General features: G+C 33.1%; 1 pseudogene; it reads right to left on the reverse strand.

Annotated features, from left to right (window-relative positions):
* Window positions 1–13,683: 13,683 nt before the first annotated feature.
* The window catches only part of LOC149528167 (DNA (cytosine-5)-methyltransferase DRM2 pseudogene), a 78,901-nt pseudogene continuing 66,824 nt past the window's right edge, over window positions 13,684–25,760 (reverse strand).

Raw genomic sequence — 25,760 nt, forward strand, 5'->3', positions numbered from 1 at the left:
TAAAACAAATGATAATACTGGAACTAATAATGGGAAAATAAGAACACCTCGTACGTTCCGACATCACCAAACTAGGGTGTTTTGTATATCCATGGCTCCTATGTTCTCTGTATTATGCACAAGGAAAAGTAAAGTATTCATAGATGGATTTGTGTGCATGCATCTTCTATTTAAGAAATGTGGTGATCGAGATGCATGGAGGAATCCACTTTGGTCACACGCCTCACCTGTATGGAGCGGACGTTGCTGCTCTAGTAACTAGTTGGTGTATTTGTGCATTCCACATGACTAACAAACCCACCATTTCCATAGTCCAAAGAATCCTATAACACTAACTCCAATAGTTCTTTGATTTCCGGCTCTTCTCTTGTATAAGATTGTGTTAAACTGTTATTCTGGCTAGAAGAGTTGTGCCAGCATGTAAATCAGACTACTTGACCGTAACAAGCACACATCTCTTTCTACTATTTAAAATGGAGGAAGATTGGAGATAGATATAATGGGAGGACAATGAGGAAATATGATTTGTCAGATGGTAAAAGATTAATCATCGAATATGTTTTGAAGCCTAGGCAAGAGTTCTTTGCCACGATCACGAACTACAAATGTCACATGAACACTTTGAACTTATTATTTTTTTAAATAATTTTATTGAACACTTTTACTCTAATTATACTCGTAAAGAAATAAACAATATAATTCAATTGAGAAATTAAAATTAAATAAAATTAATTTTAAATATTTATAATATATATATATATGTAAATTATAATTAATCATATACTATATAAAAATATTTAACATTTTTTGTATGGAGTGTTCAGAGGGGCATCCGAGCCACGATCCCAGGCTCATCCCTTATGGTGTCAGAGCCTTGTACTTAGCAAGACTTGATCCCTGGTGGGCTCTTTACGAGGCATTCAACTTCACTAGTAAACCACGGGCCCATTGACTATTTAATTTTTTTTAACTAAGATATATAATAGGATACCATTAAATTATTTTAAATACTAAAATACATATACTTAAAATAAGAGGATAAAGTCATATTTGAAGATAAGGTGGTTCCAAATCTTAGAGAGTGGAATTAGAAATATTAATCTGATTCAGGGGAAAAAAATCAATAAAATTTGAAATGTCCCCAAAGCTCCAAGAATTAACATTATTACAAAGTGTTCACAATTCTAACTCCAACGCAACTTGAACGAGCGAAATCAAAGTTTGGATGCAAAAGTTATGGCCAGTCAAAGTTTAGTCAAATTAGGAATAAAGGTCCTCAAAAAGATGAAAAAAAATCATCCCCAAAGTGATCAACAATGGATTTCAAATTAAAGAGCTCATCGAGAACTTTTCAACGACGTTCGTTTCATCAAAATTGGAGTCCGTATGTGAAAGTTGCGACAATTTGAATTTGACAAAAAAATGGGATCCTGATGACATCATCATGCTGACGTGATAGCTAGAAGTTGGTTGGCAAAAAGGAATCCTGTGAGGTTTGAACCCTTAACCACCGACCAACCAAAATTGTGTTATATTTGGATAGACTATATTTACCACCTTCCCTTAGTTAAATAAGGGTATATGGTTAAAACAACTTCTATTTATGGAGCAAAATCAAATCCATAAATTGTTAAATCCTTTATTACGAATATTTAATCAGCTAAAAGAGATTATTTTTTAATTAGTGATTTTAGCTTAAACATGGTTAATTTCATGTATCTAAGCGGGGGTTGGAGGCCTTTGGAAGGCATTCCAGTGATGAGAAGGAGAGAATGCTCCAGAGATATTGTTGTTAGTCCTGTACTTCAAAATATTGTGATGATGTTGTATGTGAAGGGAATGATCTTGTAAACACTTGCAATTAATTCTTGGAGTTAATTGGATTGGTCACCTTATTGGAGAGGGACCCAGAGATATAGTCTGACTCATGGAAGAACTCCGTTATCAATTTGTGTTTTGCCTTCTATCTCTATACTCTCTTTCTTTCAGTTTATCACTTTTATATTATTTATTCATTTAAGCATTTAATTTATGTTAATTCTATAATTAATGCTTTGAATTAACTTTATGTAATTATGTTAAGCATTCCTTTGTAATACTCCTAGACCCTAATCAAATCAAGTTTGGTATTAGAGGTCTTGTGTGACTAGTATTGCATATTTGAATGCTAACAAGATCCAGGATTGAGAAATGCAAAGGAAATCTTGAGGAATACAATCCTGAGATTGGAAAACAAACGACTAAGCCATCATCACAAATGACAGACGAAGATGGTGGACTTTCAAGATAAGAGCATCCAGAAGACTTCTAAATTTGCAAACAATGGTAGAAGTTTTGGTACAGGAAAGAGAAGAAAATATGCAAAGATGTGCATCTTGGAAGGACAAAGGGAAAAATAAAGGAGATGATCGTGATCCTCCAAACACACCTCCCTCTTCTCTTTCTTCTCCTTCTTCCCCCTCTTCTCCTTCTTCTACCCATTCTGACTCTTCTAACATTTTTAAGGGTGGACATAAGCCTCGAATCAAGTTGGATATAAAGTTTGACTTGCCCAAAGTATTGTGGGAAGTTAAATGACAAGAAATTAGATGATTGGATTTAGCAAGTAGAAGTCTATTATAGAGTTCAAAACCATGTAGATAATGTTGATAGAATTTAGTTAGCCACTCTTCAGTTAGGTGGTGTAGCTCTAACCTAGTGGGAGAGTAGGACTTAGGATGAAACTTCATAGCATGGTAAGTTCAAATTTTATTTGTCAGAATTTGTTACTCCTTTAAAGAAGCAATTCTACCCCCTAGGCCATATGCAATAGTTAGTGATGGACTGACAACATTTTAGGCAAGGAAAAGGTCAAATTGTCTAGGAGTACATCCATGAATTTTGTAAAAAGGCTATTTCATTAAATGTTCCATTGTACACCTAGGATACTTTATTCAAGTACATAGGTGGTCTTCATTCTTACCTTAGACATTCTATTTTGGTTTTTAATCCATGTAATTTGGATGAAGTATGTGTACAGGCTACACATTTAGGGTCAAGGGGTAAGGATACATTCATTAATAAGGTTGATAAGAAGCCATCTAGGTTTGAAGGTAAATCCAAAGACAAAAGGAAGGGGAAAAAGATAGCTACAGTGAAGAAAGAGGGTGAAAACCCCACATGCTCACATTGCAAGAAAGAAGGGAATGATGATTCTAAGTACTAGAAGCTACACCCAAGAAAAAGGTGAAAGTGATATGGTGGAAATGAAGGCAAACAAAAGACTACTGCTATAATTCAACATGATCTTGGATTTGACTTTGGAGATGAGACAAAGATTATTGCTACTAGAATCCAAGGTAAAGGAAAAGCTATATCTCTTCCTCTAGCTACAAGTTCTTCAAATATAAGTGAAAGTACAAGTAAAGAATCTTCTCCTAAGAATGATAAGCATTTAGGAATGAATTATTTCATATTTGGGTTGTTATCAAACATACTAAGGTTGATACTTTGTGTGATATGGGTTCTCAAGTTAGTTTGATAACTAAAGAGGTTGTTAAAAAGCTTAACTTGACTACAACACCTCATCCAAAACCATATCCGCTTGGATGGGTTTGCAATGATGCATAGTTACAAGTAACTAAGCAATGTAAATTGAGATTTTCTATCACTACAAACTCTGTAGATGAGGTAGAAGTTGATGTAGTGCCTTTAGATATTTGTGGTCTTGTGCTTTGGAGTCCAAACCTATATGATCGGAAAGCTATCATTTATAGGGGGAGAAAAAATATCATCTTTTCAAAGATAAGGTTGAATACATTGTATGAGAACATAAGATAAAGACTAATCTTGCATTAGTTAATGTTGGTCAGATGAAAAGGTTAGTCGATTCCAGTAAGAACTTTGTATTAATGCTTGTAAAAGCCAAAGAAGATGAAACATCTGAGGCATTCAAGGAGTGTGATCCTAATCATAAATCTGAAATGGTCAAGATTATTTTTGCTTATGATGACTTGCTTCAGGAACCAAAAGAGTTATCTCCTAAGAGAGAGATTCAACATGAAATTCAGTTATAACAAGATGTGCCACTTCCTAATATTGGCATGTATCCTTTATCAATTTTGTAGAAGGAGGAAATTAAAAAGTAGGTTTAGGAGCTGGTTGAGAAAGGAGTTATTTGTCGAAGTACTTTTCCTTGTGGTTCTCCTATTGTGTTGGTTCCAAAGAAAGATGGAACTTGGAGAATATGCATCGACTATAGGGCTTTAAACAAGATAATAGTAAAGAATATGTATCCTCTTCCTAGAATAGATGATTTACTTGATCAGTTGATACATGCAATTTATTTCACTAAGCTAGACTTGCATAGTGGATCTATCATCAAATTTGAATTGTAGATAATGATAACTAGAAAACTACTTTCAAGACAAAATAAGAGCTATTTGAGTGGTTGGTCATGCCTTTTGGACTTTGTAATGCACGAGCTACATTTATGAGAGTCATGAAAGATGTCTTTCATACCTTTATTGATAATTTTTTCATAGTCTATTTAGATGATATCCTTGTATTCAGATTTATGTAAAGATGTCTAAATGTGAATTCCCTAAGACATCATTAGTGTACTTAGGCTATGTCGTAGCGATTGGTCAATTAAAAGTAGACCCTACGAAGGTCGCCTGTATTGTAAAGTGGCCTAAGCTAAGTATAGTTATAGAAGTCAAGAGTTTTTAGGTACAGTTCAATACAAAAGGAAGTGCATTGCAAACTTCTCTTACATTGCATCATTGTTGCATGCATTAACCAGTATGAAGGCAACTTTTCAATAGGGAGGTCCACAACAGAAGGCTTTTGACACTTTGAAGGAAATGTTAGCATGTACACTAATGCCATGGGGGAGTATTGCAGAACATTGTTATGATATATTTATATCTGTGTTTGTCATTGATGACAACATAGTAATAAGTTTGTAAGAGACTAACAGAGTAGAAGATTGTGATTTTTGTATTAAGGACAATACATTATGTATCTACTTATTTACAGTTAACAACACATACTATAGTATGTATTTGTCACATGGGAAAGTGTGTATAACCTAAGTTGACAACGTACATAAGACATTGATGATTTACAGAGAACCACGTGGAAACTAGAGCACTGGGAAAAAATAGTTTCTTGTGTATGATCGATATAGAGCATTGTACTTGGAATTAAAGGTCAACTGTGCAACTAATTGGAGGTAGTACACTGACCACTAATGATGTTAGTGAGTGCGTAGGTATGAAAGTCGCATGTGTGGAAGTTTGGATATAACTATGAGCCAACAACATTAATTAAATGTCTATTTCATTTAATTAACTTATTGTAAAGTGTGAAGTTGACTCAAGGACTTAATATTGAGTGTGGTATAAAGGAAAGATGTTTTTCGAGTTTTAGATATCATGAATGAGATCGATGAGTAGAGGAGAATTGTGAATTGTGAAATAGTATAGTAGAGTGATCTGGTTATGTGCGTAAGTGACCTTGAGGGTTATTGTTGCTAAATGTAGAGTTTCAGATATGATTGCATGATCTGAAGGTGAAAAAGTCTGACATACTAGATAGAAGAAGAAGCAAAAGATTGTCACACATCTATTATTCTGAAAGGAATAGTACCGAGGTTAATTGGATAGTGGGTTCATTCATCTAATCTTGAAGCTATTTGGGTAGTGGGTTCAGGTTCCTTCTATAACTCCTAATAGGGTTGGAATCTCCTAACGGGGATTCAAAGTCTCCTAACATGGACTCTTTGTACTAAGTGTTGTAACAGACTCCTAACAGGGTCCATCCTCTAATAAGGAATATTCATATTAGTACATCATTTTTTGGGCATCATTCCCATTGAGGTTTTCCCTCTGACCAAGGGTTTCCCTAGTCAACAAATTTGGTGTATTTGTGTATGCACATCTCTTTATGGTTGCTATTTACTTTGATTAAATGGTTGAAATTGCTTAAGAGGATAAATGTTTCAAATTCTTATATAACTGATTCACCACCCCCTCTTCTCAGTTATATTGGTGGACTATTATTTCTAACAACTAGTATCAGAGCCTTGGGTCCTTGAAGGAAAAGTTTAACAACTTTGGGAGATCCATGGAAAAAAATTTCAAAAAGGAAAGTCCTAGATTTGATGGTAAAAACTACAACTGCTCGAAGGATAAAATAAAAATTCATCTCTTGTGCATGGGTCTAGGATATTGGCTTGTAACCAAGGCATCTAAAAACATTACAGAAGAAGACAATCTTGAAACCTGTACCAAGGAGCAGAGAGAAGTATTTATGTGCAACATAAGGACAAGAGAAGAAATATTATTAGCTCTACTTGAAAGTGAGTACATTCAGGTAAAAAAATTCAAAACATTTCATGAAATTTGGAAAACTTTAAAGGCTAATTATGAGGGTGATACACATGCAAAAAGGGTTAGATTACAAAATTTGCATTGTGCATTCCATGATGCTAGAATGATGAAAGATGAACCTATAAGGAGCTATATTGGCAGAATAATTGAGATTTTTGTAGGAATCACATCTCTTGGTGGAAAGAAATATGATGATGAAGTAATATGGAAGATCTTTAAAAGTCTAACACCACCTTTCAAAATAGTAGCACAAATGATTTAGCTAGTGATACCTTGTACTACTAATTTCACCAAAGAAACATTGCCTGGTACATTGGAAGCTGCATAATTTGATTTGAAACATTTTGAAGAACTAGAAAAAGTTGAGACAACATTCAGTGCATTGAATATTAAACCTAGTCCAACAAGGAACACAAAAGCACAGGGAGACATTGCTAGCAGTAGCAAGTCTATTGAGGAAAAGATTCAAGAAGGAGTGGCTCTTCTTGTGGAAATAGAAAAGGATGGTAAGAATATCTTTAAATGTTGGACATGTAATGAGTATGGTCACTATGCATCTAAGTGTCCTAAAAGAGAAAGAAAGTATAAGGGAAAATTCAAATCTAGAAGACCTAGAAATTTTTTATATGCTAATGAAGAAGAAGAGGAAGAAGAATCTAATCAATATAGAGTGAAGATGAATTAGGACTCATAGCTATAAAAGTGGATGATCCTGACAGAGAAATTAGAGAAAAAAGTGCGCTGATTTCACAAGTTGAAAAGAAAGATTGGATCATTGATAGTGGTTGTTCACATCACATGACTAGTGACATGAGCAAGTTTGTCAAATTTAGAAGCCGTGATGGAGGAATTGTCAAAGTAGGGAACAATGCAACCTGTCACATTATAGGAATTGGATCTATCACACTTGATGGTAAAACATATACTGATGATGTTTATTTTGTTGATGGAATGAAACATAACTTGTTAAGTGTTGGACAACTTATGGACAAAGGTTACCAATTACAGTTTGGTAATGACTCATGCATTATCAAAAACAAGGATGGAAAACTACTTGGTATTGGCACAAGAACCAAAGGTAATGTATTTTAGTTAAACTCCACTAAAATAACATGTTTGGTAGCTAAGATTGACAATAGTATGTTATGAGACAAAAGATTTTGTCACCTTAACTTTGATAACATTATGAAAGAAAGTAATACATTTGTTGTGAGAGATTTACCCAAGATCACTAAGCCTGCTGACATTATTTGTAAGGAATGTATCTTGGGTAAGCAGAAGAAAGTCTCATTTCCCAGCAAGCAATTTTGTGATACACAAAAGTTGGAGTTGGTTCATACAGATCTAAGTGGTCCTACAAGAACAAGATGATTCTATGGAGAAAGATATTTTATGATCTTTGTTGATGACTTTACTAGAATGATGTGGGTAGATTTTTTTAAGGAAAAATTAGAAGCATTTGAGATATTCAAGATATTCAAGAACAAAGTAGAGAACAAATCTAGAGTTAAAATCAAAATCCTAAGATCAGATAGAGGAGGAGAATTCACTTCTAGAGAATTTAATATCTATTGTGAAGAGCATGGTATCAGGAGACAACTATCCTCATCCCATACACCTGAGCATAATGGGATTGTTGAAAGAAGAAAAAAATCAATTGCTGAAGTAGCAAGAGCTATGTTATTCAAGAATGATGTACCAAAAACTATTTGGAGAGAAGTAGTTAATAAAACAATATACACACTAAACATAGTATAGATTACATTTGAGATATTCAAGATATTCAAGAACAAAGTAGAGAACAAATCTGGAGTTAAAATCAAAATCCTAAGATCAGATAGAGGAGGAGAATTCACTTCTAGAGAATTTAATATCTATTGTGAAGAGCATGGTATCAGGAGACAACTATCCTCATCCCATACACCTGAGCATAATGGGATTGTTGAAAGAAGAAAAAAATCAATTGCTGAAGTAGCAAGAGCTATGTTATTCAAGAATGATGTACCAAAAACTGTTTGGAGAGAAGTAGTTAATACAACAATATACACACTAAACATAGTATAGATTAGAAGAGATATGGACAAAACTCCCTATGAGATATGGTTTGGTCACTCACCATCAGTCAAATACTTTAGGATATTTGGAAGTAAATGCTACATTAAACGAGATGATGATATCAGTAAGTTTGATCCAAGGAGCGATGAAGGTACATTTCTTGGCTATTCATGGAAAAGTAAAGCTTACAGATATTTTAACTATAGAACAAAAACTATAGTAGAGTGCACAAATGTTAAAATTGATGAAAAGTTTGGCACTAAGGAAAAGATGATGAATTATAACTCTGATGGAGATGATTATTCTGGAATGACCAATAGATGCAATGAACTATTTCACAAAACTAACAATGACTTGCAGAATAATGTGCATACTGAAGTAGCAAGAGTAGAACAAAGCATAGTCCCTAAAATAAGAATTGAAGCAACAACTCCTACCTCAAATAGGAACTTGATAAGAAATCATCCTATTGATCAGATTATAGGAAGTAAAGAAAAGGAAGTTATGACAAGAAGCATAATTAATGAAGAACTATGCCTAATATCTCAAGTAGAACCAAAGAGCACAGATGAAGCAATCAAAGATGATCATTGCATAAAAGCAATGGAGGAAGAACTTTAGTATATAATTAAAAATGACACATGGGAATTAGTTCCTAGACCTAAGGAAAAAAAATGTGATTGGCACAAAATGGGTACTCAAAAATAAAATGAATGAATAGGGAGAAGTAATAAGAAACAAAGCAAGACTTGTATGCAAAGGTTCCTCTCAGCAAGAAGGAATTGATTATGAGGAAACATATGCACCTGTAGCAAGAATGGAAGTAGTCAAAATATTCTTGGCATATGCAATAAATAAGAATTTTAAGGTATATCAGATGGATGTTAAGTCAACATTCTTGAATGGAGAACTTGAAGAAGAAGTTTACATTCAACAACCAGTGGGTTTTCCTTTGACAAAAGAGAAGGCTATGGTTTGCAGACTAAAGAAATCCTTGTGTGGATTAAAGAAAGCACCAAGAACCTAGTATGCAAGGTTAGATAAATACTTAGCAAAGCTTGGATTTGCTAAAGGAACAATAGATAGTAACTTGTACTTGAAAGAAATAGAAGATGGTTTGTTGATAATCACTATATTTGTTGATGATATCATTTTTAGAGGAAACGATGAAGCCAATAACAAATTCTCAGAAGATATGAAGAACGAGTTTAAGATGAGTATGATAGGAGAAATGAATTTTTTCTTAGGAATGCAAATTGCTCAGAACAAAGAAGGTATTTTTATTTCTCAAACCAAGTATTTGAAAGATTTGGTCTAGAAAATTGTAAACCTATTGGAACTCCTATCATGGTAACTGTCACAAGTTATCATGCAAGGATGAGACACCCATTGTTGAACAAAAGAAGTATAGATCTATGATTGGAGGATTGTCATATCTGACTCATAGTAGACCTAATATAGCTAATGTAATTGGAATTGTGGCAAGATTTTAGGTTGATCCCAAAGAATATCACTATGCAGTAGTAAAAAGGATATTCAGATATCTAAAAGGGACATCAGATTATGACATTTGATATGACAGAAGCAATGATTTCACTCTTTGCACTTATATAGATGTTGATTGGGCTGGAGATAGGGATGATAGAAAAAGCACCAGTGGAGGACCATTCTTTCTTGGTGGAAGATTGGTTTCTTGGCTCAACAAGAAGCAAGATTGCACCTCACAAAGCACTACAGAGGTAGAGTATGTTACAGTAGCAAACAACTATAATCAAGTCATATGGATGAAGCAGATGATGAATGATATTGGAATTACATGCATAGAACCTATTATCATTTACTGTGATAAAACAAGTACTGTTAACATGTCTAAGAATATTGTTTTGTATTCTAAGACTAAGCACATAGCTATAAAGTATCATGTGTTGAGAGAGAAAGTTGCAGAGAAAGAAATTAGACTAGAGTACATCAACACTAAGGAAAAGATTGTAGACATTGTCACAAAGGCCTTACCAAAGGAGACATTTGAGTACCTAAGAGGCATGCTTGGGGTTATGCCCTTGCCTAGTTCAGAGTAGAAGATGCAAAGCTGCATCAGTCTAGGGTGCATAGCACCATTCTTTAGACTAGATTGAATGTTGATGCTTTCTCTATGGGGGAGTATCTGTGATGAACAAAGTCAGTCAAGGACTCTTGGTAATTGATAATTGGTAATTGGTATGCAATAGTGTCTTTAGGCACTTGTGTTGTTTATAGAGTAATATGCAAAAGTTGTAAAGCAACAGAAGGGCTTGTGGTTGTGTTGATAGATTGTTGTACTATCTTTGACATTGATGTCAATGAGGGAGAGAGTGACATGAAAAACATTGGAGAGAGTCTGTGCTATTAAAGGATTTGCATGAAGCAAGATCTAATTAATGAAGAGACTTTTTGGTATTCTGGAACTAGATGTTTTTCAAATATTTTTCCATCAATGCCAGAGGGGGAGATTGTTAGCATGTATGCTGATGCTAGGGGGGAGTATTGTAGAACATTGTTATGATATATGTATAACTATGTTTGTTATTGATGACAACATAGTAATAAGTTTGTAAAAGATTGACAGAGCAACAGGTTGTGATTTTTGTATTAAGGACAATACATTACCTATCTACTTATGTGTAGTTACCATTACATACTATAGTATGTATTTGTCACATGGGAAAGTGCACAGAACCTGAGTCAACAACATATGAAAGATATTGATGATTTATAGAGAGCCACATGGAAACAAAGTATTGCTAAAATAGTTTCTAGTGTATGATCCATACAAAGCATTGTACTTGGAATGAAGTGTTGCACAGTTAACTAGAGCTAGTACATTGACCACTGATGATGTCAATGAGTGTGCAGGTATGGAAGTCACACGTGTGAAAGTTTGGATATAATTGTGAGTTGATAGTATTAATTAAATGTGTATTTCATTTAATTAACTTATTGTAAAGTGTGAAACTGACTCAAGGACTTAATATTGAGTGTGGTATAAAGGAAAGATGTTTTCCAAGTTTTAGATATCATGAATGAGATCGGTGTGCAGCGGAGAATTAAAAATTGTGAAACAATAGAGTAGAGTGATTTGGTTATTTGTGTAAGTGACCTTAAGGGTTACTGTTGCTAAATGCAGATTCCAAATCTAATTGCATGATCTGAAGGTGAAGAATTTTGATGTACTAGATAAAGGAAGAAGCAAAATATTGTCACACATCTATTATTCTGAAATGAATAGTATCAAGGTCAATTGGATAGTGGGTTCATTGATATGATCCTAAAGCTATTTGGGCAGTGGGTTTAGCTACCTTCTACAACTCCTATTAGGGTTGGAATCTCCTAACAAGGATTCAAAGTCTCTTAATAGGGACTCTTTGTACTAAGTGTTGTAATAGAATCCTAATAGGGTCCATCTTCTAGCAAGGAATATTCATATTAGTGCATCATTTTGTGGGCATCATTCCCACCAGGGTTTCCCCTCTGATAAAGGGTTTCCCTGGTCAACAAATCTAGTGTATTTTTGTATGCACATCTCTTTATGATTGTTGTTTACTTTGATTGAATGGTTGAAATTGCTTAAGAGGATAAATGTTTAAGATTCTTAGATAATTGATTCACCCCCCAATTATATTGGTGGACTATTATTTCTAATAGGAAAAATTGAGCACTGCACTAGTTCTAGCTCTACCTAATTTACACCAACCATTCAAAATTGAGATAGATGCGAGTGGGTTTTCCATGGGAGCTATATTAATGCAAGGAGGTAAACTAGTCTACTACCACTCTAAAACCTTTTCAGGAGAAGCAATTAACTATCCCACATATGATAAGGAAATTTATGCTTTGGTTCAGAGTGTTAAAAATTGGAAGCATTACTTAATGGGGAAAGAAACTATAATCCACATTGATCATCAGCCACTACAATATTTGCACTCACAATCTAAGTTGCAAAAAAGTAGGCACTTTAGGTTGATGATTTTTCTATAATAGTTTCATTTGGTTATTAAGTTTGTAAAGTAGCAAATATGCTCTCTAGGCCTCCTATTATGAATGCTTTGATAATCCTTCAAAATAGTTCGATGGTTCATGAAAGTTTTTAGGAACAATATGCTAATGATGAGAACTTTAAGGATATCTATGCAACTTTAATCTAGCATAAACATATAGAAGAGAAAGATTACTATGTGTAGGATAATTTGTTGTACCAATTGGGAAAACTATGCATTCCTAAAATTGAACAGGCATATGTAATCTGGGAAGCACATACCTCTTTGATTGCACGACATTTCAGGGTGAGTAAGACATTGGCTCAATTACAAAAATATTGTTACTGGCCTCGTATACAAGAAACTCTCACTAAGCATATAAAAGGATGTGTAATGTGTGCAATTAGTAAACTAAGTAATAGGAATTTGGGTTTGTACACACCATTACCTATACCATCTCGTCCATGGGAAAGTGTAACTATGGACTTTGTAGGGGGTTTACCTATGTCTAGGAAGGATCATAATTATTTCTATGTACATTAGTACATTTGACCCCATTTTTAGACCAAAAGTTTTGACCATCTAATAAAATGGGGTCAAATTGGTCAAAATATGCAAGGCAGCATATATGTATATATTTTTTAAATACAAGTCTGTGTTGGTCAAAATTTCAACCAACACGGTCTTATACACTATTTCAAAATAAAATAAAGCTTTGTTTTCTGCCCTAATTTCATTCTTATGTGACTGTGGGAAGCTAGCTTGTGTGCTTAATCATTTCCTACACTGCATTTTGTGGCCAGGAGTACATGCCAAAAGGGTTTTACAGTTTCAATGCCAACAGGGTTTGATAGCTTGGGTTCTTTGGTGCTTGATTGTAACAAAGGAGAGGTTGTGAATGCTTCAAAGTTGACATTGAAAGAGATTTTAGAAGTGAAGGCTTTTGTAGCATCAAAGAGTCATAGTGAAGATGAAAGAAGGCAGTGTGAAAGGATTAATTCACACTTGGCAACATTGAAGAGCCTCCTTCCTAGTGTTAGAAAGGTGACTTGAAGTTTTGATTTATAGATTGACATTTGATTAAAAAATCTTGTTCTCACACTGTATTCCACATTCATTGCCATTTATTTAGACATTTTTCTTGGTTTATAAAAAATTTTAATGTTCAACTATGCATTTTTTTTGGTTTTGAAAGCCAATTTGTTGGACATATTAGCTAAACCACACTAACATAAGCTATGTCATTTAGGGTAAGCTTTGGTCAATTCTTGCACATCTTCCTTCTGAATCAATGTGCCTGTTTGTTGTGTTTTTTGCCACCAGGAACTAAGTGTAAGCCTATTTTTTGGACATATTTTGACATATACAACACATTTTAGGTTTATCCCTAATTGATGGAGAGCAACCTCTACTTCACCTATACCAAAAAATAAAGAGAAGACTTTGATTCCACTGAGATAATATGCTTTCAGTGTAGAGAAATGGTATGCTACTGTGTCAATTTGGAATGCATTTCCCAAACACTAAAGGCATTTTATCGTAGATGACACTCCCCAGGTATGATCTTTTTCAAATCCCAATACGAGCTCTATCTTGTGAGGCTCCAAAGGGGCCATTTTATTTGGCCCCACCTATATTAAGTTGTTCTTCTTGCACATGTGAAGTATGTATGCTTGCTCACTCAAAGATGGTTTACCATGAGATCTTTTAACTATTGACCTGAGTTCCTGGCATTGTACATCACTGGCTCATGAGCCACATATGCAATTCAATTTTTTCCTATGATCCTAAGAAGACCAATATTTCTTTATTTGAGGAAATGCTTCATGAATAGTCATAGGAGGCAGAGGCAATAGATGAAATCTACCTTCTATTGGAAGGTTGTGTACATAGCCTCTTGGTCTCTTTGAAGCTGAAAAGTACTTGGAGTCAGAAAAATCCACCTCTATACCATCAAAATGCCAAGATATAGTCTTCCAAACATCCTTTGGTGCAATGACAACATTTTTGAAATAGAAGAATGGAGGCCCTTGCATAAACTCCTTCAATTTCTTGGAATGGCCTTTTGCAGGATAGCCAGGATTCCCAAAGCCCATTAACCTCTTATGGACTAAAGGGGATTCAATTTCCAAGCTACTTATGATAATATCTTGCTTCTTTCTTTTACGAAATTTACTCCTAAATGCCTCTCCATCTTGCTTCTTCTTTCCTTGAAGATGAACACATTATGATATGCTTATAATTAAATTAACCACAAAAATAGCTTTAATAGTGTTGAAGAACATGTATGATCTTAGAGCATGGAGGATACATGGGGTTACTTGATTGCATTGGGGAGCATGGATAATTGTACAAACATTTAAAAGCAGTTGTAAGTATGCATATGTTTACATTGCAATAATAGCATTGCAACATGTCATTTGTTCCACTTGTTGTGTGTATAGAAGAGAATGAAAGTTGGTACCAATTGTATGTAGCAACATGAGAGAACTAGAGCATTCACAAAATGAAGAAGGGAAGCTTTGGATAACATAAGATGGGGAATCCACTTTTAGCAAAGAAAAGGGCTTCATAGTGATTTGCCACATAGTTGTCATTGTTGTTGTTGCTCAAATATTATATGATTTCAATGGTTGTTTGGTGTGGATGGACACAGTTTTGGCCTTGTAGATGCAATTGTCTTGTAGGACCAAACTTAGTACTCTGATGGCACTCAAATTTGAATACTTCTACTTATTCTTATTCTTTTCAAAAAGTTATGCAATTCCAAAAAAGAGCACTTCATTTAAGTCTATATCTAAAAGTTTGGTTTATGGAAGATGGAGGAAATTACTAAAAGGACAATTTGTAAATATCAAGTGGTAATTTGAAATTGTCAGATCTTGTCAGGGTAGGCTATAATGGCCAAGGTAGTTTTGAAACCATCCAAATGATAATGAAGGTGTAGGTTTTCACGAAGGGGGGTTTTGTTGATGAAAAATGAAATTTGATGTCAACTGTTAGATGTTTGCTCTTCCAAATGTAGTTATAAATTCTTATGCATTGAGAGAATTGTCCAACATCAATTTAAGGACATGAGCAAGTTGAATTGGATAATGTGAGGATTCAAAGGCATCCCATAGTGAATTGGATCATGAGCAGATTGTATTACAGGATTCAGGATAGCTACATACCAAATTATGAAGCATAGTATAGAGAAAGTGAGAGCACAACATAAAAACCATGCTAGGCAGACTATGATGACTACCCAACTTGTGTGGCAAAAGTATTCAAAACTCAAGAATACTTGAAATATAGAAAACACATCATTTGAATTTCTTAGATGTGTAATTGTTTTAAGTAATCTAAAGAAGCTTGAAAAAATGTGTGATTTCCTTTTCCAATTAGTTGTCCCAATCTTGAGGTTTATATAGTAAAATTTTTGCCTCTTTATAGCTCGATTGTTTCTTTTATCTTCCTATTTTGATTTCTGAATATAAAACTCCATAATCATTTGACTAAAAATTCGAATAGTATGGTTTGGATTAAAAATAGTTTGAGAGCTAATTAGCAAAAGCATAGCTTGTAGATGATAACAGATATTGATTTGAAATTTTTTTTGCATTTGAGTTGATTATTGAGGATGGTGACCAGTTGACTCAAGCTGGTCATTAGGTAGTGATGGAGCGATTCGGGGAGGAGTGAGCTTGTACAACTAGAGACGAACAAGTTATTGAAAATAATCCTGTTGCTACCTCTTTTATGAATAAGATGGTTGCAACTACTTTTCTGACATATGTAAAAAATGGCAGGTTCCAACATCTTTGAACCAATTTTGGGAGGATTGGTTCTTCTCAATTGTATACCTTTCTTGTTGATTCTAGCGACATAGATTTCTAATTCCAATTTTGTATACAAGAAAACAATTTGATGCATAACAAACTTTTCTTTTTTTTATCAACTTTCAATATCTTATTTTAATTTTATCCCTTCTTGTATGTATGTTTGTATGGTGGATGTAATTGATTAAATTTTGTGTTTATTTGAAATTTGATTTAATATGCAATGCATTATGCAAAGTACCTTTTTAGTTTTTTTTTCCCTAAGTTTCTCTATTTTTGAATGAATTAAAATTATGTTTTGTTTTGACTAGGATTTTGCACAAAGCCTACCCTATGTCAATCAAAATTTTGTTCAAGTCTCAAAACTATGGACTTTTAAACAATTTTACAAAAGTTACCCAATTTATTTTAGAAATTGATTGATGATTTCCGTATTTCAGCAAAAGGTTTGTCTAAGATATTTAGATATAATAATGTACCTAATTTTTTTTTATACTTGATAAAAATCAATAATGATGTCAATGTTTTGGATTATCTACAAATAGCATCAGGGATCAATTTGAAATATAGATCTCCTCATCACCTTGAGACCAATGGTCATATAGATAGAATTAACCAAGCTTTGGCATATTTAGGATGTATTGCATGGATAAATATACAAGAGAGAAGAATACTTTCTCTTAGTAGCATAACTTTCTTTATCCTACCCTTGGGATGGCACTTTTTGAGGCATTCTATGTTATAAAATATAATATTTTTTAATTCTATGACACAACTGTAGTGCCTGCCCCTAATTCGCATTTCAGTCATCCTTGCCAAACTCTTTTAGGCTAATTTTATGTTTGATGATTAGTATTATTATTTTAGAGATTATCAGATGTTGTTTTACACTCAGTTTATTATATGATGAGATTACTTGGTACTCTATATTTCATGCATGTATGATGATTATTCAATGTTTCAGTTATCGATGATGATTAGTTAGATGGTTTATCATCACATGTGCTTTCTTATGGATACTTACCCCATATTGCATGTGTATGGTGCGCGTGTTTGTTTTCTTTATGTATGGTGTTTCTGATGTGGTTAAGGAAGGGAGTCGTAGTCACCTGCTAGTTGGGATCTACACGATGCACTACTTCCTACCATTGTCTGTTTAGCTTAGAATATTGTGTTTGTACATGCGTGGATTTTATGCAGGTTGCAAGTACCGGGTATCGACTTCCCTGAATTGCCAAGATGAGCATACCCTATCGCATTATCTCAATGGTAAGAGATGGGAGATAAACTCTTAAGTCCAAATCCTAAACGCTTTACCTAATTGTCCTAATTGATAATTAGGACAAGTATCTGAGTTAAGTACCCTCCAAATGCATCAAATGATGTAATTTCGTGATTATAACCCTTTTGTTTGATTTAGTATGTGTTTTTCTATGATGGGTTTTCGTATGTTGCCTTATGAGTCCTTGATGTGTTTTCTATTAATTAAGTCTAATTAAAAAGATTAATTAATGATTTAATTTAATGGAAAATTATTATGACATTTTCATATTTAATTATATTTAATTAATTGAGAAATTAATTAAATAAAAGAATTAAATTTGGAGATAAAAGTTTAAAGATAAATTTAGAACATTATAATATTTATTTAATTTAATAATAATATATTTAGAGTTCATTTTTAAATAAATGCTAAATATTATTGTTATTTAAGTTAATTAAATATTCTATCAATTAAGTTTCTAAAATAAATTAAAAAGTGAAAATATATTAATTATTAAAAAGTTGTAAGATTGCATGATGCGAGCATGAGTTGAAAATATAAAAGAAATTAATTAAAAAGATAAAATAAGAGAAAATTATAATGTTGTTTTAATTTCATAAAGTGCGCATGGGTTTAAAAGTAATAAAGATTAAAAATAGAAGTCAAGTGGAAAAATTAAATAAAGTTATTTAATGATTCATTTAATATGCATTAAAAAGATAAAGCAAAGATTAATACAAATTAATTTTAGAGTTAACTCAGTTGAGCAAAGAGTCCTCTCGGGTGAACACACAATTAGTGCCTCGATTTGAGGAGAAAACTCCTTATCACAACTTTGGGGTTCATATTTTGGGGGACCGTGAATTTTGGAGACACAAAATTTTCGGGAGACAACTTTTGGAAGCGAACTTCAGAAGAAGAATTCTAGGAAAGATTTCAGAGGAAAGTAATTGAAGAGGAGCAAATTCTCTCACAATTTTTCGGGGATTTCATATTAGCATCAGGACCAGGTAGGGTCTTGTGCTTTGATTGTTGATTAAATATGCAATTACTCTTTCTTGTCTTCTTTGTGTTTGTGGATTGTAAATCCAAATTCTCTATGATGAAAGTTTAAACTTTTCAATATAGTGAATTATTAATTGCTTGTCGATAATTTCTGTATACGTGAAGAATAGTAGAGTTATTAGAAACTTTCATCTTCTACAATAAAGAAAATTAGAATTTAACTTGGGAAGGGTTTGGAATTAAGATTGAAAACTCGGATGAATAAAAATACTTTCTCTTTCAGAGTAAAGATGAAAACTATATATATATATTATAAAAGAAAGATTTTTAATGAATTTAAATATTTATAAATTGTGTAAAATAAATAAAATTCATTTTAAAAGAAATTGTATGATTTAGTATAGAAAAGTTTTGTTTTTATTTAATAACAAACTTTTAAAAAATAAAAATAAAAATTTATATATATTAATGGGAGGGGCTGGGAATACCCACACCACCCCCCCCCCCCCCCCCCCCCGAGTACTGCAATAGTGGCAATACAGAGTACTGCTGGCGGCCGCAGGCCGCAGGCGACCCTTTTGTTAAGCCGGCGGGCTTATTAAAAATACGCGATTTTTTTATTTATATATATTTTATTTTTAATTAATATTTAAATTAATTAATTTATAAAAAGTTTTTATTATTATTTAAAATTTTTATTAATAAATTTTAATATGTTTTTATTTAATAATGTTTTAATAATAATCTTTATTAATATTTAATAATTAAATATTAATGCATTTAATATAGTTTTTGTAAGTATTAATTTATTAATAATTTTTGGATAAATATTAATAAATTAATAATTAATGAAGATATTAAAATAAGTAATTAGAACAGTAATTATTGATTAATTTAATTAAAATTAGGTTAGTTAAAGTTAATTAATAATGGATATTATTTGATTAAATTGTAGATTTAGATTATTGATTTAATGGAAGTTATTATAGAAATGGGTTAATCATAAGGGGTAGTTGTGAAAACTTAGTTACTTGAAATAGACGTTAAACTGGAACATAAACCTTACCTTAACTCAACAATATATTATCGTTCAGACCCAACTGTGTGATGACTCTGTTTTTCTATGAGATTATTTTGTTGTCTATGTTTTGAGGTTTTGGGGTTTGTTCTAGTATTGACCAGTTTAGGTTGTTACCAGAGGCTCAAGGTTGTGAATGTGATGTTATGATGATTTGGTCTCGATCTTTCTTAACCCGACCATGGTAATGTGATAGAGTGCTCTATGATATGAATTTTTTTACTGGTTGTTATTGCTTTCCAGTTTCCTTGTGAGAAGCTAATGGTGTATGTATTTGAGTTACTTGACTTAACCATTTTTGAGTCATCAATCAGTTGTACTTGGGTTGCTTTCCAATCGCCTTGATGGGACTGAAGTGTTACTGCTATGCTCTTGATGATGTCATGTTGTGACATGTGTGACTTGACCATTTTGGAGTCTTCGATCAGTATTGTGATTTATTATTGGGATACTTTCTAGTTGCTTGTTGGAGAACCTTTGGATATTGTGATTTATCATGGATGCCTTCAGTTGCTGATAGAGAACTGTTGTGATCATCATGATTATTATTTGATGCTTATCAGTTGCTCGTGGAGAACTAATGTGATTATTGTGGATTATATTTATGATGCTTTTAGTCGCTTGTATAGGAATGAGGCAATTTTATTTGTGCTATCATGAGCCTAGGGTAGGTTATCTATGTGTAGTGTCGAGAAGTGGCTTGCAATGAGGGACAGGAGACCCGAAGTGGCTCTGGGCATGACTCATTGTAAGTTGTTTGTTTTAATAAGTGAAAACATCTCACCTAAATACTGACTTAAATGAACCTAATAAGATAACTATATGTTCTCTCACATGCCTTGAGTGCTAGCACAGGCTAGTATGGGGTAGAGAGAACGCTTGGTTACGACCTGGCATTCCGTAGTATGCCTCGTCAGTACGAGAGGATACTAGTGGTCGCAGGATCATAGGGGACATGGGATTCCTAAGGGATTGCTCAGGTAACTTTCGACATGACTTCTGCGATGACACTTTCTCGCTTGCATGGTAGGTTTCCTACATGTCTTTGTGTGCCTCCGGGTCTAGATGTCTATCTATGTTGGAACCTTTGAGTTAGTGTACTTTTAGGATTTCTCAAACTTAGAGAGTACTTGTGCTTTGTGTGATGTGATTTTTTATCCTGTTTGTGACTTGAGACTATCTCTTTAACGCAGTGGGAGTGGGCCATTTAGGTTCCACGCGGTCGGGTGGTAGTGCTTTTATTCTTACCATTGAGATCCGTCCGTAGTCGCCGTGGCTGGAGCTTTCTTGGTTGGAATTTACCTTCACTATGTTCTTGGATTATTATGATGGATGGTTAGATTTTATGATGGATGTTTTATCTTTTACGATGGATGGTTGTATCATGTATGGTGAATGGTTTCATTTATTTTTGTTGTACTTTGTATCATGGATTTGTGGAGGTTGATGCATTTCTATTTTTACATATGTATATTCTTTTAAGCCTTTCATACCCTATGACATGTACAGTGGATGATTGAGCATTCCGAATTAATTTTCCAAGAGGCATTCGGACCAAATGTATATTATGGACATTGGACTTTCTTATTATTCTTTCATGTGGATGTGGTAGTTGTTAGACTTAGAACTAATTAAATTTAAATGTGACTCAACGTCTTGGGATCCTTAAGGAATGTAACTTGTTATGTATGTTTGTTGATGATTACATGTTATTGCTTCTGCTACTATGTGTTTGATGTGTATGTTATACATTCTTACTTTATAAAAAAAAATGTTTAGCAAACTTAGTAAAATTTTAGGTTAATTCTTTTGGATCCCTTGGTGGGGCGTTACAATAACAAGAGATAATTGGGTAAATGTGATTAAAGTAATAGAGGGACTCAAACTATTAAGAAGAGTTTAACAAAGCAAATATACAAGAGAAGAACTTTTAGATGTTTTGCAATTAGTTAACAACATTTCATCGTGTATCTTCAAAAGTTTTGTCATTTGTACCATTGTAGAATGAATGCCTACAACACTATTGTCTAGTTTCTGGGAAAAATGGTCTAAAAAATTACTCAACAAGTCTACAAAACAAGAAAAAGCATATGCTTTTGCATGGACCTGTGCAGCAACCAAAATGATTGTAATTAGTATACAATGAATTAAAATAAAGATCTACATATCAAGTGATTTAAAGTTTTGAATGAAAGTTTGGTGCACATGCTTTGACTGAAATATGCATTATAAGCAAGCAACATTGATGTAAACTAGTTTATAGCCTTAAATTGAAAAACCAATTTTTTTGTGGTTAAAAGTTCTATAGCCTACAAAGTTAGAAAATATTCAATTGTGCATGAAATCAACAAGAGGGAAAATAGTTAGTTGTGTATAAATAATGCTTTGAAGTAAATGGTCTAAGTTGGCCTCTTGAAGTAGACATGTACATTCTCTTTTCAATAGATAAGGCAACATGTACACATTTTTTCAATGCATTCTATTATCATCTACAAATAGCCATCTAAACATTGCATGTTTGTCATCAATGATTTGAGGCATCTTTGTCTTGCCGGGAAGAGGAAATAGAAAACATCTCCTACCTAAACTAGACTACTTTTCTAATTCTATTAGTTGAATCTACTTCTTTCAGTTAGTTCTTCCAAATGGTAATGTTTCATGCATGTTTCATCTACATTTCTATCTTTTTATATATTGAAAAGAAATTTCCACCTTTTGACACAAAATAATGTCAAATCTAGAGGAATTGTGAATGTGTCTGGGCAAGTGTTTGAGTAGTTTACATCATATAGTATGACCAAACTGTCGATATATATAACTCTCACATAGTTGCATCTAGATGCGTTCCTGATCAATAAAACAATTGAGGGAAGATAATGTCTAAAAATTTGAAGGACTTTGCTTGAATACAAGTGACGAGAGTTTCTATATTTGTTTGCCCTTGTAATTTATTGTTATGCAATGATTTGCATTTCATATTTTTCATATCTCACAAAAATTGGATGAGCATTTTACTTCTTATATAATTAAAGAGAACAAATTTCCACAATCCATTATATTGTACTAGTATGTTTCTGGATTCGATTGTGTTAAGATTTTTACCATCAACGTTTCGAATCACACTACGTGATCCATCATCAGGATGAAGAGCAAGAGAAGCACAAAAGTATATTGCACATAAATTTATGGTAAAACCAGTAATCTGCAAATGAGTTCCCACTATTATGGTTGGATCATCTTCCTTCAAAAACTAACACTGATCACACAACAACTACAACATAATTTCTTAGTAGGAAAGGCCACTGATGTGGGACCAGTTATGTGTTGGTGTCTTAGGGACATGCCACTACTTGTTGTCAATGTAAGATACATGCTAGAAGCAACAACTTCTCATTCAAATGAAATGAGACTGCAAACTGACATCATTTGCTTCTTGCATATTTTGCTAGGCCATGTGTTAGAAGATATTCAACAATCATTTCCACAAACTTTCTTTTGATGGTAGATAAATGTAAAATGGAAATAACATCTAGCAATGTATTTTTGTCAGAGCAACCATTTCAGTAACATAGGCTTGATGATAGAAAAAGGAGTGGCTTATTCTGTGTGTCATCATATACAAGAGTCTAACAATTGTGCAATGGTTGTGTCATTTAATTACATTTTAATATTCTGGATTTTGAAATTATATGTGGTAAACCAAGATCAATGAGGTTGTTCCCAATGGATCAAGGGTTGACTTGTTGGTCTAAATATTTGTTTAGAATAAATCCATCCTGCTTAACTACCAATCATGGAAAGCCATGCAAATGCATGATAGGTTTGTGAGTCAATATCCATGATTAAAAGGCTAGTTCTTCACCTGTTCCAGCATAAGCCTTATTGTAAACAAAAGGAGGAAAAAAGAGGTAGAGGAAATAAAAGAAATGAAGTCTCATGCTCAACATATATCCTCTTATAACTAAAATAGAGCTTTATGAATCATGGATCACTAGTCCACAAAAGTAACAATGATAAAACACATATGCATTAGAAATTCATAGACACAATTAAGAGTTAGACTTTTGAGAACAATCATCTACAATGAAAGACACATAAACTTAGGTTCCTTTATTGATTAATAAGGAGTCAAAAAGTGTTATATATATGAGACTCAATAGAACTTTATGAATCATGGATCACTAGTCAACAAAAGTAACAATGATAAAACACATACGCATTAGACATTCATAGACACAATTAAGAGTTAGATTTTTGAGAACAATCATCTACAATGCAAGACACATACACTTAGGTTCCTTTGTTGATTAATAAGGAGTCAAAAAGTGTTATATATATGAGACTCAATAGAACTTTATGAATCATGGATCACTAGTCCACAAAAGTAACAATGATAAAACACATACGCATTAGACATTCATAGACAAAATTAAGAGTTAGACTTTTGAGAACAATCATCTACAATGCAAGACACATACACTTAGGTTCCTTTGTTGATTAATAAGGAGTCAAAAAGTGTTATATATATATATATATATATATATATATATATATATATATATATATATATATATATATATATATATATATATATATATGAGACTCAATAGCTCATTTGCATCAAATGGATTCTGCACACTACTACATTTAACCTCATTTTTCTACCAAAATTTTTGACCATTAACTAAATAAGTTTAGGTTGGTCAAAATGTTAAGAAAAGAATTTATTTTTTAATGTATAAGCCCCGTGTTGGTCAAAATTTTGACCAACATAAGGCTTATACATAATTTAAAAAAAAAACATTCCTTACTTTCACTTTGTGTTTCACCCATGCAGGTTTTCAATATTTTCACAATGGTTTCACATGCGGGGGTTTTTAGTGTGATCAAGAAATGACATTTGTTACAGTGACAATATTTGGCACTCTACTAGAATGACCAAAAATCAGATTGAAGTCTACTATCTATGATCCCATATTTTTGTTGTAGAGGATATACTAGATGGAATAGCCACGACCCCGCCATGTATCCAATAAATGACAGTGGCAAAAATTTATGAGGAAACATCACAAGTATTAGTAAAAGGGAAAGTAAGTCTTCGAATTGCAAGCATATTGATATCTTGGTTCATATTGATATATTGATATCTTCAATTCAAAATTTCACAGAATGGATTATTGTCAAATGTTCTACCCTCATGGTTTTTGGATTCACCTGATAGGAGCCTCCTTGTACCACCTGATTTAAAAACATGAAGGACTCTAGAAAATAAAGAATGAATAGTTAAACTGCCTAAAATAGGTTTGTGACTTAATCTTCCAATCTTTGACTATTTTTGTTACAGGTTTGTGGTTTGGATGTTTGGCATTGGTAGGTTAGTGCTATATTTACATATAGTTAAGTATTTGAATGTCTTTGTTCAAGTTGTTAAAAAAAAATTTCCTAAAGAATAGGTCAGTTCATAATTACTTGTGAAATCATTGAATACGATAGATCAAATATCTATTCACTTCAAATATTATAACAATATTTTGGAGATAAGCTTTATTTCTTTAAGTTTTGTAACTGGAGATGTGAGGGGAGCAAGAAATCAGTTTTGAATGAATGCATCATTTTGAAGATTTAAGGGGTATAAATTTTCGATGCAAATATTTGTAAGGGTGTATTATTGATTCAATTTGACACCGAATTTCTTTCTTTTAATTATAATCATACATGCATTATATATTGCTTGTATGGCAAGGGCTATGCAGATTCTATACTATTTTGGACAAAGTTTAAGCTATACGATTTTCACAAGGGTGTTTCCAGATATTGTTTCATGTGATGATCAAATCTACTACTTCTTCTGATGCTACCTTTGCTTTCGTGGAAGATGTTGATTGTGGGTTGGATCGTAATGCTCATGTACTTTTACCACCTTAGCTACTGGGTCATGGAAGAATTGGGACCAATGATCAATAGTTGATTTGGTAATATTATTAAATGTTGTGATTTGTTTTTATAGTATCCTCTACCCTAACTTGAATTTTCTTCGAGAATTTATGCTTTTCTTATGACAAAGGGATAGCAAATCTAGTTGACCTCACCCCCTTCCTCTACCTGTTGTTGGCATATCAAAAGGGTTTGAAGCCCAAGCAACATTGATAG

Source organism: Cupressus sempervirens, chromosome 11 (genome assembly GCF_028749045.1).
Source record: "Cupressus sempervirens isolate cs-2001-9-10 chromosome 11, ASM2874904v1, whole genome shotgun sequence".
Lineage (NCBI taxonomy): Eukaryota > Viridiplantae > Streptophyta > Pinopsida > Cupressales > Cupressaceae > Cupressus > Cupressus sempervirens.